The sequence below is a fragment of the Staurois parvus genome, unplaced genomic scaffold, assembly GCF_062004578.1.
Source record: "Staurois parvus isolate SC_StPar_1 unplaced genomic scaffold, SC_StPar_1.0 ptg000608l, whole genome shotgun sequence".
Taxonomy (NCBI): Eukaryota; Metazoa; Chordata; class Amphibia; order Anura; family Ranidae; genus Staurois; species Staurois parvus.
The window spans coordinates 2,041,497-2,056,658 of record NW_028318404.1 but is presented as its reverse complement, the minus strand read 5'-3'; the positions used below and the strand labels follow the sequence as shown (position 1 = coordinate 2,056,658).

General features: G+C 41.0%; 1 protein-coding gene across 3 annotated transcripts in view; it reads left to right on the top strand.

The window, feature by feature from the left end:
* The window catches only part of FAM3A (FAM3 metabolism regulating signaling molecule A), a 146,015-nt gene that overhangs the window by 28,040 nt on the left and 102,813 nt on the right, over positions 1–15,162 (top strand). The gene's annotated exons all lie outside the window — the stretch shown is intronic.

Below are 15,162 nucleotides of genomic sequence, written 5' to 3'. Positions count from 1 at the left end.
CATTTTATTCATAATAGCTCTAACTTCCGTAGTGATGCTGTGTTTGGCCTACAGCTATCACATGGTACCTGGCTAATCACAGCACCTTGTATTATGTGATAGCTGTTGGCCAATCACAACACACAATAATCACACATATGCCCCATTCGTGATAGTTGAAAACATTGCTGTTACCTTGATCATCACTGTAACCGCAATCAAAGTGTAAAAAATAAATACCTGATCAGCCCCCCAGAGTAGTACAGTGTCACTAAGGTGAACCTAAACTACTCTGTTAAAAGGAAAAAAAAAGTTATGGATTTGTTTTGGTTTTCTTTAACCGCTTCCCGTCCGCCCTACAGCAGATATACTGCTACAGGGCATCACAGGTGCACAAAATCACGTGTGTGTATATATATATATACGTGTGTGTGTGTGTGTGTGTGTGTGTGTGTGTGTGTGTGTGTGTGTGTGTGTGTGTGTGTGTGTGTGTGTATATATATATATATATATATATATATATATATATATATATATATATATATATATATATATATATACATGATTTTGCATGTCTGGGTAGGGGACGCGTACACGCACCCTAACCCGCGCTGCCATTCACATCGCAGCTGTCCAGTCACCAGGTGATTACTCAGCCAGTGCCCGGTGATTGCCAAGGATCTCAGATGGGGGGGTGGAGAACTGTTAGTAAACAAAGCGGTTCTCCCTGTCAGCTTGTGCACACTGCTTTGAATGGACAGTGAAGCACACAGACACAGCCTCATAGTAAAACACATCAAGTACACAGATAACCCTTTGATCGCCCCAGATGTTAACCCCATCCTGCCCAGTGTCATTAGTTTGCTTTTTATTAGCACTGATCACTGTATTGGTGTCACTGGGGATGTCAGTGACACCAAGTCAGTTCCCCCCAGTGCCAGAATGCCTGTCGCAGTCCCGCTATAAGTCGCTGTATACCACCATTTGTAAATGCTATAACTTTCACGTAAACCAATTAATTTACACATATTGGGATTTTTTTAAGCAAAGCAGAATACATTTTGGCCTAAATTTATGACTAATTTTTTTTTTTTTTTTACATTTTTTACTGGACATGTTTAATAGCAAAAAGTCAAAATATATAGTTTTTTGGGGGTTTTTTTTTTTCAAAATTGCCGGTCTTTTTTTTTTTTTCAGTGCAAAAAATAAAAAGTTCACAGTCGATCAAATATTACTGAAAGAAAGCTCAATTTGTGGGGAAAAAAAAGACGTAAATGTAATTTTGGTGCAGCGTTGCATGACTGTGCAATTGTCAGTTAAAGTAACGCAGCGCCGTAACTCAAAAAATGGCCTGGTCAGGAAGGGGGGTAAATCCTCTAGAGGGCAAGTGGTTAAACATTGTCATCAGTCAGTATCCCTGATCACCGCTACAGCAGATATATGATGAAGCTGTACTACACGAATGACAGTATGTAGAAAAAAAAATATTTTTTCATGTTCCAAAAAATTATGACAAAAAAATTACAACTTCAAAACAATTGCCATGCCTGTTATTAAATACCTCAGACTATCTACTTTCCAAAAGGGGTCACTTGGGGGATATATTTGTACTGTCCTGGCATGTTAGGGCCTCAAGAAATGAAAAGGGCAGTCAGTTCTTCAGGATTGATCAATTTTCAAATATACTGTATATACCATAGTTTGTAGACTCTAGAACTTTCACACAAACCAATTAATATACACTTAATGGGATTTTTTTTTTACCAAAGACAAGTAGCAGAATACATTTTGGCCTAAATTTATCAGGAAATGTGATTTTATTGGATATGTTTCATATATATATATATATATATATCTATATATATATATATCAAAAAATATAAATACAGTGGTGATCAGATACCACCAAAAGTAAGCTCTATATGGGTGAAATTTTTTTTATAAATGTCATCTGGGTAGTGTTGCATGACTAATTAAGGTAGTGCAGAGCTGAATAGCAAAAAATGGCCTGTTCTTGAAGGGGGGTAAAACCTTCTGGAGCTCAAGAAGTACCATAGAACTTCAGTTTTATTATATGATTGATGTATGAATTGATCAAAATGATCGAATCAGAGACCATACTTTAATAGCTATACCTACATTCATTCTATTTACACTTTGTTTAAATCAGATTTAATCAGAGTCAATCTGCCAGGTTGAAAATTGATTTTGCATCAGTCAGTAGCGCTGAGTTTTTTTGGTCATAAATTTGATCAGATTATGAGGTTGCCTGGAGGAAACGGATACCATATGTACAGTGCCTTGAAAAAGTATTCCTACCCCTTGAAATTTTCCACATTTTGTCATGTTACAGCCAAAAACGTAAATATATTTTATTGGGACTTTATGTTATAGCCCAACACAAAGTGGCACATAATTGTGAAGTGGAAGGAAAATGATAAATGGTTTTATAAAGTTTTTACAAATAAATATCTGAAAAGTGTGGCGTGCATTTGTATCCAGCCCCCTTTTACTCTGATACCCCTAACTAAAAGCTAGTGGAACCAATTGCCTTCAGAAGTCACCTAATTAGTAAATAGAGTCCACCTGTGTGTAATTTAATCTCAGTATAAATACAGCTGTTCTGTTCAGCTCTCAGAGGTTTGTTGGTGTTCATGATGTTGTTTGTTCACTAATGTTCTCTAAGGAACACACCAGATAGGTTAGGGATAGTTTTGGAGAAGTTTAAAGCAGGGTCAGGTTATAAAAAGAAAAAAATATCCCAAACTTTGAACTGAGATGTTCAATCCATCATCCGTAAATGGAAAGAATATGGCACAACTGCGAACCTACCAAGACATGACCATCCACCTAAACTGACAGGCCAGGCAAGGAGAGCATTAATTAGAGCAGCAGCCAAGAGGCCCATGGTAACTCTGGAAGGGCTGCAGAGATCCACAGCTCAGGTGAGATAATCTGTCCACAGGACAACTATTAGTCGTACACTCCACAAATCTGGCCTTTATGGAAGAGTGACAGGAAGAAAGCCATTGTTGAAAGAGAGCCATAAGAAGTCCTGTTTGCAGTTTGCGAGAAGCCATGTGGGGGACATAGCAAACATGTGGAAGAAGGTGCTCTGGTCAGATGAGACCAAAATAAACTTTTTGGCCTAAAAGCAAAATGCTATGTGTGGTGGAAAACTAACACTACACATCACCCTGAACACACCATCCCCACCGTGAAACATGGTGGTGGCAGCATTATGTTGTGGGGATGCTTTTCTTCAGCAGGGACAGGGAAGCTGGTCAGAGTTGATGGGAAGATGGATGGAGCCAAATACAGGGCAATCGTAGAAGAAAACCTGTTAGAGTCTGCAGTAGACTTGAGAATGGGGCAGAAGTTCACCTTCCAGCAGGACAACGACCCGAGACATACAGCCAGAGCTACAATGGACTGGTTTAGATCAAAGCATAGTGTTAGAATGGCCCAGTCAAAGTCCAGACCAACTGAGAATCTGTGGCAAGACTTGAAAATTGCTGCTCACAGACGTTCTCCATCCAATCTGACAGAGCTTGAGCTATTTTGCAAAGAAGAATGTGCAGAAATGTCCCTCTCTCTAGATGTGCAATGCTGGTAGAGATATACCCAAAAAGACTTGCAGCTGTAATTGCAGTGAAAGGGGGTTCTACAAAGTACTGACTCCGGGGGGCTGAATATAAATGCATGCCACACTTTTCAGATATTTGTAAAACATGTTGAAAACTATCATTTTTCCTTCCCCTTCACAATTATGTGCCACTTTGTGTTGCTCTATTACATAAAATCCCAATAAAATACAATTACATTTTTGGTTGTAACATAACAAAATGTGGAAAATTTCAAGGTCGTTGGTGATAGAACGATTATTTCTATTAGAGATTGATCAGAAAAGATATTGATAATTTATCAAAGCAGATATTTTTTAGAGACATGCTAACCAATCAAAATTTACAATTTGTTTTATCTGCTAATACACACACTCAGGTTGAACGGGATGGACTGGTGTTTATTTAACCTTAATACCTACAGTATGTAACTCAGCAACCCAGCTTGCAGTGTCATTTTGGGAGGCAGTCATGCTTGGTTCTTTGTAGCAGAATGGTCCTGTACTGCGGAAACATCCATACTTTTTCCAGGTTAGTGAATCAGAATTTGTTGAATTACAAGGGCAGTCAGACAAATAGCATTTTCATGAGGAGAGGACAGCAACATATCTGTTAATATAGGTTTCCTTTGCTGAGAAAGGGTTACTCTTTCACATAACTCGCCTTTCCTTGTGCCTGTGCTGCCCCAATCAGAGGCTGGGAGTGAAGTGAAATACTCGACACTTCTGGCAGTGGGTGAGCATGTGACTTTTGCATTCAGTGTCATGTGATAGCTCTAGGTGCATCATGATTGGACTGGTGATGTTACATGGGGGCAAGTTGCTTTGGAGCTTACAAAACACTTTCTTTGTCCAGTTCCAGCAGTTAAAGCAGCACAGCAAAAGAGGAGTAAGGGCTCGTTCACACTAGGCTGTTTTGCCAACGCTTGCCAAACGCCCCTATAGCGTTTGGCAAGCGTTGGTCCGGCGTTTGCAGAGCGTTATTAACGCTCGGCAAACGCTCCGCAAACGCCGCATGCGCGGTTTAGCGGCGGTTGCTAGGCGTTTGCCGAGCGTTAATAACGCCCCACAAACGCCTATAATGCAGTTTGAGTGGTGTTACCGCTCCGCAAACGCCCCGCAACCACGTCGCAACTGCACCGCAAACGCCAGCCGGGCGTTTGCGGAGCGGCACCATAGACAAGAATAGGAGGCTTCAAAGCCTCCTGACTCGTCCAGAGGCGTCCGTTTTGACGCGACGCGACGCAAACGCTCCCGTTAGAACAGCACCATGTGCTGTAATGTGCAGAATTGGCAGAGGCGTTTGGGAAGCGGTAAAAACGCTTACCAAACGCCTCTCTGCCGCCTGCACACAAGGCTAGTGTGAACGTAGCCTATGTGTTGCTGTAACTTTGCTGATCTGTGTACTTGTATTGTAGCTAGTCGGTTAGTTTTAACAGCCCGTTAATTAGCATGGGAGCATTGAGAGAACATTCATGACAGGTTTGATCTAAACATAAATAGGACTAATTTCCTACCGCCATCATCTAAGATGCCTTTTTTACATTTACCCCATAATGGCTCTGGTCCCTGTGCTATTTGCCCCTGTGATCTGAGCGTTTTAATATTGGGCAGATATGGCAGAGGTAGAGAATCTGTAAGCACAGATCCCACTGGTTCATATAGGACAAGGCTGGAGAGAGCCCAGAGCTGCCGTCAAAAAAATGTTAGGCAGACCATACGCTATACAATCTGATTGTGCACTCCTTTAGATCTACCAGTAATTATGTAGTACACATGGAATAGATTGCTTAGGGTTGTCTTCATATAATTTTGGTAACCTTTACCAAAATTATAAGAAACTAAACCTCAAACTAAACATTCTCAATCACCCATAACTATATTAAAGTGGTTCTAAAGGTAGGTGTTTTTTTTTCTTTAAAGTGCATTCCTTGCATTAAGGTAAAAAAAAAATGTTTAGTATAAAGTATTGCCCAGTCTCGATCCATCGTTGTGTGTGAGAGCAATGGCTCTCTCCTCTTCTCTTAGCTCTCACAGGCTTTGCTGAGAGCAGTAGGAGTCATTGGTTCCCACTGCTGTCGGTCAAATCCTGTGACAAGGCAGCGGGGGCGGGACCTATGTCTATGGACACATAGAGACGCATACAATCGACTTGCTATGGGGGCACTCTGCGATTGGTAGAAGCCAGAAATGCTGGCAGGGGACCTGAGAAGAGGATTGGGGCTGCTGTGTGCAGAACTGAGTGGGAAGCGTTTTTAATGCTTCTCAAACGCCTATGAAAATTCTGCACATGGCAGCACACAGTGCTGTTCACACTGAAGCGTTAGCGCTGCGTAGCGGAATAACTGGCGCCTCCCATTCAAGTCTATGGTGCCGCTCCTCAAGTTCCTGGCAGGCGTTTGCGGTGCGGTTGCGACGCAGTTGCGAGGCGTTTGTGGAGCGTTAATACCATTCAACTTTATTACAGGCATTTGTGGTGCAGTTTTATCGCTTGGCAAATGCCTATCAAATGCCTCAAAACCGTGCATAGGGTGTTTGGGGAGCATTTGAGGAGCGTTAAAAACGCTTCCCAAATGCCTGTCAAACGCTATAGGGTCGTTTAGCAAGAGTTAGAAATAAAGTCAAGTGTGAACGAGCCCTTAAACCTTTCGCCTTATACAACTTGACCCCCTCCCCCACCCCCCCTGTCATTACCTGTTCTATCTGCAAATCTATGTATCATTGCCCCACTCTTTTTATTTAACTATTTATTTACTGATCAAGTTAATGTCTCATTTCCTATCACCTACAGCTCAGATCTCGCATTATTATAAGATTCCTGATTGTATCTCACCACTAGTCTGATTGAATTACAAATTCCCGGTCAGTCCCATTCCCTTACCTATAATAACCTTTAGGGCCAGTTCACACTACATGTGTTTCAGTAGCTTTTTTTGCATCCAGAACGCACAGAAAGAAGGTTATATGGTTGTCAGTGTCATAGTTCAAATCAGCGCTTGCAGTTCCAGTGCGTTGCAGGTGCTGCCAAAAATGTCGAACAGGCTTCATTGTTTATGCATAGAACTGTACTGGAACGTGGTAAAACGCCCTGGAACGCACTAAAACGCACATGTCCCTAATTAAATTGAAGAAAAAGAATGGGGAAAAAATTAACTGGAATGCATAAAAATGCACTGGAACACATCAAAAACGCATCCAAAATGCACTGGAACACATCAAAAATGCGTCCAAAATGCACTGGAACACGGCAAAAACGCATCCATGCAAAACCTGTGCTAAACCTGCATCAAAAAAAGTGCATGCAAAAATACATCTGTAACACATCTAGACTGTTTCTATAGTGTGAACTGGCCCATAGGACTTGTTCACACCATTTGTGGTGCAGAAACGCATGCAAGAGCATGCATTTTCCTGCATAGCAAAGACATGCAATGCCCTCTGCAGATGTGCGCAGGAACCATGATGAAAACTTAATTGCACCTCCACACGTCTAGTAAACACAGACGCATTCACAGCCACCAAAACGCATGGCACCACACTATTGTGCTGTTAGGTGCAACACACTTTTAAAATAATATGACTGCAGTATTTTTGCATGTTCCCACACGTTAGGCAGCCCATTGAAATTAATGAGCTGAGGAAAAAAAAGTAAAAAATGCCACATTCGCACAGGTCCTCTGGCCTGTAAAGCATGAATGAGTGGGTTGTTCATGTGGCTGGAGCCACCTGTTACACTATGGGGACACAGCAGCTGTATGAACACAGGTTTTAATCTGACAGGTGTGAAGGCGTGGGGAAGTGGCCCTGAATGCTCACTGTCTGTGTTCAGGGTTGTACACCTGCACCCATATGCTTGTCAAATTAGGACCTGCAGCATTTCCATAGTGTAACATAGGTTGCCGGCAAACGGCGACAGCCACAAAAACAAATCACTGATTCCCACTCTACAGGCCACAGCGCCCATGAGCCCCAAGACCTCAATTACACACACGGCTTTATTAACTCAGTACAGTTTTATCATTTAGATTTAACAGGAATATGGTTGGGATTATGTCCATTAATAATGTTTTTAGTGTGTTTTTACCATAAATATAATTTGGATATTTTCTCTGGCGGTGGGGGGCTGTCAGGTATGCTGTACGGGGCCTTGTGATATCTAACAGTGGCCCTGGGTGTATGCTTGTGTCTGTGCCACCTATATAGTTAGGAAGAACAATAACTTGTATGGAATACCTTGAACCTCTGCTGTGTACCTCAATGTATCTAGGAATTGGACATGTTTTCAACTGAAAATACAATAATTATTAGTAATGTTTCTCCTGCAAATGAGGATCAGCTCCTTGGTTGAGAACAGCGATCTCGCCATGTCCAGATGTGGTCTGGAATTCCACAAAAGAACAATTCACAAAGCCAAAAAATAGACTTTCAAATTACCACTAAACTCTCCTAACTACACTCCCATCCACTAACACTCCCCACTACCACTTCCGGGTGTGTGCAAACATCCTTCCGCAAACGTGATGATGTATTTCCGGTATGACAGCTGCTCTAGCGCCTCCTCCAAAAGCCGTCTTGGTGTTTATTTGTGCACCATAGCAATTTTCCACGTGGCTCTTTTGTGTGTATGACATTCGTGAATATATGTTTGCAGCTCTATTGTGTATATGACATTGGTGAATATATGTTTGCCGGTAAAGGCCCAAAGTCAACATAAATTGGGGGTCTAATTTATTACTGTTAAGAGGATTGTAGAAAGAATAGCTAGCTGCACATTGAACACAACCTATTCATTGGGCCATAACATTGTCTTGTGGTGCAATAGGGGGCTTTTGGTTTGTTAATTTGGACATACTTGCATATGTGCACTCTAACAAGCTAGATTTGGGCATATTATATAGCTTGCAAAATATAAGTGTTAGGGGTGCTAGTACATTGAACTTGAACATGAAATAACCCCCCCAAAAATATACATAGTCCAAACGTTTATTGATCAAATACATATTCCACATTTATTTGGATAGCAGCAACAAGTAGGTAGTCAATTTCTTGGTGGGGGGAAAAAAAAGCAGGATTGATGTTGCTTAAATAGAACAGTCCTGCTCATAAGAGTTTACAATCTAAAAGATTATACTTCTAATGAACTGTGCTTTCACAGATTATAGCAGGAAACAAATGGTTAATATGAATCACTTAAAAATACATAAGTGCCAAAATAACAAACACCTCCTACCTCCCCAAATCCCACACATACATTTCTCATCAGGTTTGTCCGAAAACTGCATTTCAGTCTAAATAAGCAAGCAAACTATAGCCAAGTGCAGATTTGGAAGAGCAGAGCAATTGACATGTGCTAGAATTACAATGCAAAGATAATAAACACAGAATCATTGTACAATAACACACAAACACACCTTAGAAGGAAAAAATGCAAAACATTTACAGCCCACATAAAAACAGTGTGAGTGTGGTCTGGGGCACTTCACCACAATATCTCTTCCTCCCCAAACCAACACAGGCAAGGATTTGCTGAAAATAACCTGGCCTATTACAAGGATAAATCACCCACTACTCTTTATATAACAGACCACACCCACCACTGTCATTCATTTGGTCAGAGAAAGTGTTTGCACCTGATGAATCCTCTTCCCACCTGCTTTAACCTTTAATATGCAGGCCCCACAAATCAGAGTCAGAAAGCCACAGTGAAGTGTACCTGTGCAGCATACAACAGAATATTGAACAGGGATGTGAAGGGTCCCCCATGACAATATTTATTGGCACTATGGCACAATTCACTCCAGATTATCGCATGAGTTAAGGCAGTCACATGACCACAGCTCGCATGCAATACTAAAAATGTAAATTCACTTTTGCTACTGTGCAGGATTTCCCATAAATCGGAAAAACACTCAGGAAATCAAACTTAAAAAGGCCTTACACCCCGGTCACATCAAAGCCGATTTAGAAATTGTGCGATTTACAGTGAAGATGCCGATTCCTTGTGATTTGCAAGACATCTGACACAGATATCTATGCAAATCGCCACAAAAGTAGTACATGTACTACTTTAGAAATCAGTGTCGGAAACGCACCCATGTGACCGCTCTAATAGCAGACAATAGGGTGCGACTTGGCATACGATTTGCAAGTCGCATTTCATGCAAATCATATGCCAAGTCACACTCAATGTGAGCGTTCATATTGGTGTGGTTCAAACTTGGTTGGAGCCGCAACAATTTCTAAAGTAATGAATACACTACTTTTAATGCGATTTGCAGAGAGATCTGTGTCCGATGTCTTGCAAATCGCACTTTAAATCAGCATGTCCCCCGACTTTGAAATCATGCGACTTCACTGTAAGTCACATGATGTGACCATAGTGTAAGTCGCACCACTTCAAAATCCGCTTTGATGTGACCGGTGTGGCCCCCAGTCACATTGAGTGCAATTTGGCATGCAATTTGCATGCCAGGCAACTTGTAAATCGTAGGCCAAGTCGCACCCTATTGTCCACTATAGGCTCCATTCACATCCAATCTGATTTTGAAATCGTGCGACTTCACTGTAAGTTGCCCAATTTCCAAATCGCATTGTGGTGTTAGCGTGGGTAACCCCACGCCAAAATTGGGGACATGGGAACAAGGTGCTTTGGGGAGGGGGAGCCCCCCTGCCCCAAAGCACCCCCCCCATGTTGAGGGCATGTGGCCTGGTATGGTTCAGGAGGGGGGGGCGCTCGCTCGTTCCCCCCCCCCCCCTTTCCTGACCTGCCGGGCTGCATGCTCCAATAAGGGTCTGGTACGGATTTGAGGGGGACCCCCCGCCAAAATAAAAAAAATAAATGGCGTGGGGTCCCCCTAAAGATCCATACCAGACCCAAAGGGCTTGGTATGGATGAGAGGAGGACCCCCCACGCCGTTTGTTTTTTTTTTTTTTCAATTGCCGACCTTTATTTTTAGATTCAGCTGTCACAATTATATATTATCTAGACCTTTGAAATATGTAAAACCATTCCAGGAATAATTATAAAGGATAAGAAACAAAAACAATCAATAGAACTAATGAAATCAAATTAGAATACATAAAGATATGCCTAGCTACAAATAGTGCTGTTTGTTAAACACAGTAGATGTGATCGAGTGCCGTCTGTCACAGTACTCCACACTGAGATTTACTATTAAACAGCGTCTAAAAACAACTCGCCCACAGCAGACGGCTAAAATGTGTTCTGCACATGCACATTTATATCCGTGCATAGACGCTGGAATAGCATCTAGTTCTTGACTGTCATGAATTCCTTTAAATAATAAACATTTTAAATGTGTAAAAAAATAGTTTTTTAAAGTGAAGTACCAATATTTGGCAAAGCAAATTTCAATGTGAACATGTTTCTGCAGTGATTTTTCGTTGTGTTAGATGTGCTTCTTAGCAAGTCTGCTTTCTTAGACTGATTCCTGGATTGTGCCTGGTTAGTAAATTCGATTTCGCGTCTACTTGTTGACGCTTTATTTAGTAAATGTCTTTGCCGTCTAAAAGTAGACGATCGCTATTGAAAAGTAGATGTTCGCCCACGGAAATGCACCTAGGCACATTAGTAAATCAGGGCCTAAATGTCTGAGTTTTCCAAATATCCCATTTTTTGTCAAATAAGTGCATGCTATCCAGTAACGTATAGTGAATACATTCCATGAGCATCACCGTATCGACTCTTCGTAAAATTGAGGTCAATGGTACCATGGGTGACTTCCAATGAAGGGCAATGGCCCATAGGGCCGAGACAGAGATGGTGTGAATCAGCCTCATAGCCTCAGTCCGTATTCCCGATATCTGCCTAGGCCAAAATAATGTCATACATCCCAGTCTTTATGAGCATTTTTTTTTTCATCTGGAGGAGGAGCTTTCTCAGCTAAGCACACCCGCCTGCCTGCATGCATGAGCTAAGGGCAGATGGATTACAGGAAGTAAATGCTGCATGAATCATCTGCCCTTACTTAGGGCTCTCACGTGCCCTTACTTAGGGCTCTCACGTGCCCTAAGATAGCCACGGCAGGTAAAGTTTCTAGTTTTATTGTGCTCTGATACTGTTTAGTTCCATTTAAATAGAATTGTACAATCAGATTGTATGCTGTATGGCTAGCCTAAGAAATGTGATGTTAAGTAGGTGAGGAGTCTTAGAACTAAGAGCAGGGAGGTGCGATAATTTCACCGTCTTACATGCGGATAAGGCCAGTGGTCCTTGTCTTAAAGGATTACAACACCTTCTCATTGGCAAATGACCTTTTGTCTGCTCATACCTTCAGGACTTAAGATTTAATTCCCTCATACCTTAGTCTTACATTCTCAGCTCCACACATCAGGTCTCAAGTACCTAAATAAACTTGTTAGGACAAGGATTGCTCTACTTCTGTTGTATGATTGTACTGTGACCTTTCATTACCATACAGTTACCGTACAGTGACATATGGGAGTGGTATAAACCCTAATTGTTTAGGTGGCTTCTGGAAACTGGACTGGTAACCCTGCCTGCTTTTACAGTTCTTTTTGAAGTGGAAACTGAGACAGGTCCTCTCCTCCCCTCAACCAGAAGTCCTGCTGATCAAGCTGTCTATTGACCTCCTTCCCCAGCTCAAAGGGGAGTATGCAAGTGGCTCAGGGTGCCTTCTCTTTCATGGTATTTTCTGTTCATAAGTAATGCTGGGTAAACAGGAATTTTTTTTTTTTTTCCTTTCAACCCAGTGGGCTAAGTAGAAAGAAAACCCCATACAGATCACCATACTAACACACAGGATGTTAGTGCAGCAATGTCCCCACTGAGCTATTGTGCTCTGACAATGGGGGGTCTGCTGATGGTGCATTGGCAGACTCATTCATTCTGAATGGCCTGTCTTAGCACAATGCACTTCTGCGCATGCAATAATGCATTTTACCTATTACAGGGCAGTGTTCCAACCTATCTTCTATTATTGGTCATCAATGTGTATAAAAATCATTATTGATAAACTTGCTACAATATTGCTAATTAGGATCAGCTCTCACTATGTATGTGTGTAATAAAACCGTAGAAATATCATACAAAAATTCACAGCATCTATTGTATAATAAACAATTAGGAAATATTAATCTAGTGCAAATAGATGGGTTGAACAAAACTGTTCACAACGATCAGATTTCACCATTTATTCTTAAAATCAGAAAGAAAAATCCTAGCATCTAGTGTATAATAAATAAACAATCGTGCAACAGTAATCAGTCCAGGAATACTTTAAAGATGAACTACACTGCATCTGAAAACCACAAACCAAAAACGCTATTTAATTCATGTTTAATATTCAAATCAAACTCCCCAATCCATCCATGTCTCCATGCTTTTTGTTTGAAAATGACTTTGAAAAACCCCCCTTGCATTTCTGGCCATGGCCATCTTCTTGAGTATGCACAGTTGATTCATGTAGCATTTACTTCCTGGAATCCATCTGTCCTTAGCTCAGCCATGTAGGCAGAAGGGTGTGCTTAGGTGAGAAAACCCCTCCCACCCTTCTCTCCTTATGACTCCTGGGATGTATAACATGCCCAGGCATGGAAACTAGAAAGTAACTGAAGATCTGTTAAAAAAAAATTGAGTGAATTATGAAATACTTTCCTATCTATTAATGCTAGGGTCATAAGGATTTAAAATAGTCAATGTTGATTGAGAGAGTGAAGATCCACTTTTGATTATCTCCCCTAAAATTGTGCAGCAAAAATCAAGTCCAAGAAAACTTCCTTGATCTCAAACTTTCCAGTGTACATCCACCTTAATCCATCAATAAAGGATCTTCCACCCAACACACAGATTGTGCACTCACTTGGTATATTGTACCTCTTATTTGAAAGTAGTTCTGTCAACGCAGTTACCCTTAGAGGGTTAATAATACTTCTAATTATCCACAACCAGCAACGTAAGCAGTATGATACTCAGGATGAAACACAAACTGCAATCAGTGCTTTCCATAATTATACATTTTATGAAAACATCAAGGGCCAGTTCACACTACAAAAATGCATTCCATATGCGTTTTTGCTTACAGTTCACAACAACTCCATTGCAGTGCGTTTTTGCTGTGCTCTAGTACAGTTCTGTGCAGAAAAAAAAATGCAGCATGTTCTACTTTTTTTTTTTTCTGCACTGTAACGCATGGGCACTGTCTGCACTTGTGTGAACTAGGGCCATTGGAATACATAAACACTGTGCATGCATTTTTGATGCAGAAAAAAAAGCACTGGACTGCATGTGGTGTGGACCAGCCCTAAGGGCTAGTTCACACTAGATGCAGGTCAGCGTGCTTTTTGTCTGCATCAAAAATCGATGCACAGTGTTTTCCATGTATTCCAATGGCCCTAGTTCACACAAGTGCAGACAGTTCCAGTCAGTTTCCAGTGCAGAAAAAAAAGTAGAACATGGTGCATTTTTTTCTGCACAGAACCATAATGGAACATAGCAAACTGCATCAAAACTGTACCGGAACTGCGTGTGTTGTGAACTGTAAGCAAAAACGTATATGGAATGCATCCAGCGTGCATTTTTGTAGTGTGAACTGGCCCTAAAAGCAGATTGAACACTCGCATGTAATCAAAATCATCCAAGCATATCACTCAAAAGGGAGTTCCTATGAGGGGTAATAGACAGCTGTAAATTACAATTGGAAGAGCATAGCCAAGAAAGAAAAGCTTAGGGTATTGGCAGAATTACCAAAAGTCAAATTTTGTGTAATATGAAAAATATATATAATTATAAATACGAATTTATGAAAGTTGTGTCAACATTATTTGAGTTCAAAACTGCAGTATATTGTAATCAACATAATGTGCTTATTAAAAATACTCTCTAATCCTTTTACATTTATTGTGTAGAGCCTGTTAACTGGTACAAAGGAACTGTTCAGTGGTCATTTCCACCATGTGTTGTATATAATAACCCACTTGGCATCGTATAAACACAGGAAGGAGAAACGTGAAAGGATAAGGTGGAGAGAACAGCAGACCGGGTTGTTGATATAAATACACATTGAATAATTTTGGTTTGTTGAATTTTTAATTGGTTATAGCTGAATGTACTGATCAGATTTTATGGGGATTAAACCAAGTTATAGAAATCATTTACAATGAAAACAATTGGGGAAATTAATTTGGCCTTCATTCACAAAGTGGTATCTACTGCTTTAAGAATTGCGGTAAAATACCGCTTGGCGTTTATCTAAACATTTTTTTTCGAATTCACTAAACGCTACTAAAATACCGCAGGCACTATTTTACGAAATTATGCAGTATTTTAGTAGAGAAAACGTAATTTAATATAAGCGATAGCCAGCATCCTTAACCAGTAACTGTCATGGTGGTTAAAGTGTGGGCAGCACCTGCTTCCCTAACAGCCATGACTCATCTGCTGTCAGTGTGGTTCCCCACTGACAGCGGAATGTAAACCAAAGGATTGCTGGCATTTGAAAAATGAGAAAAAAAAGTGTGCCGCCCCCCCCCAAATCAATACCAGGCCCTTCGGGTCTAGTATGGAGTTTGAGAGGAACTCC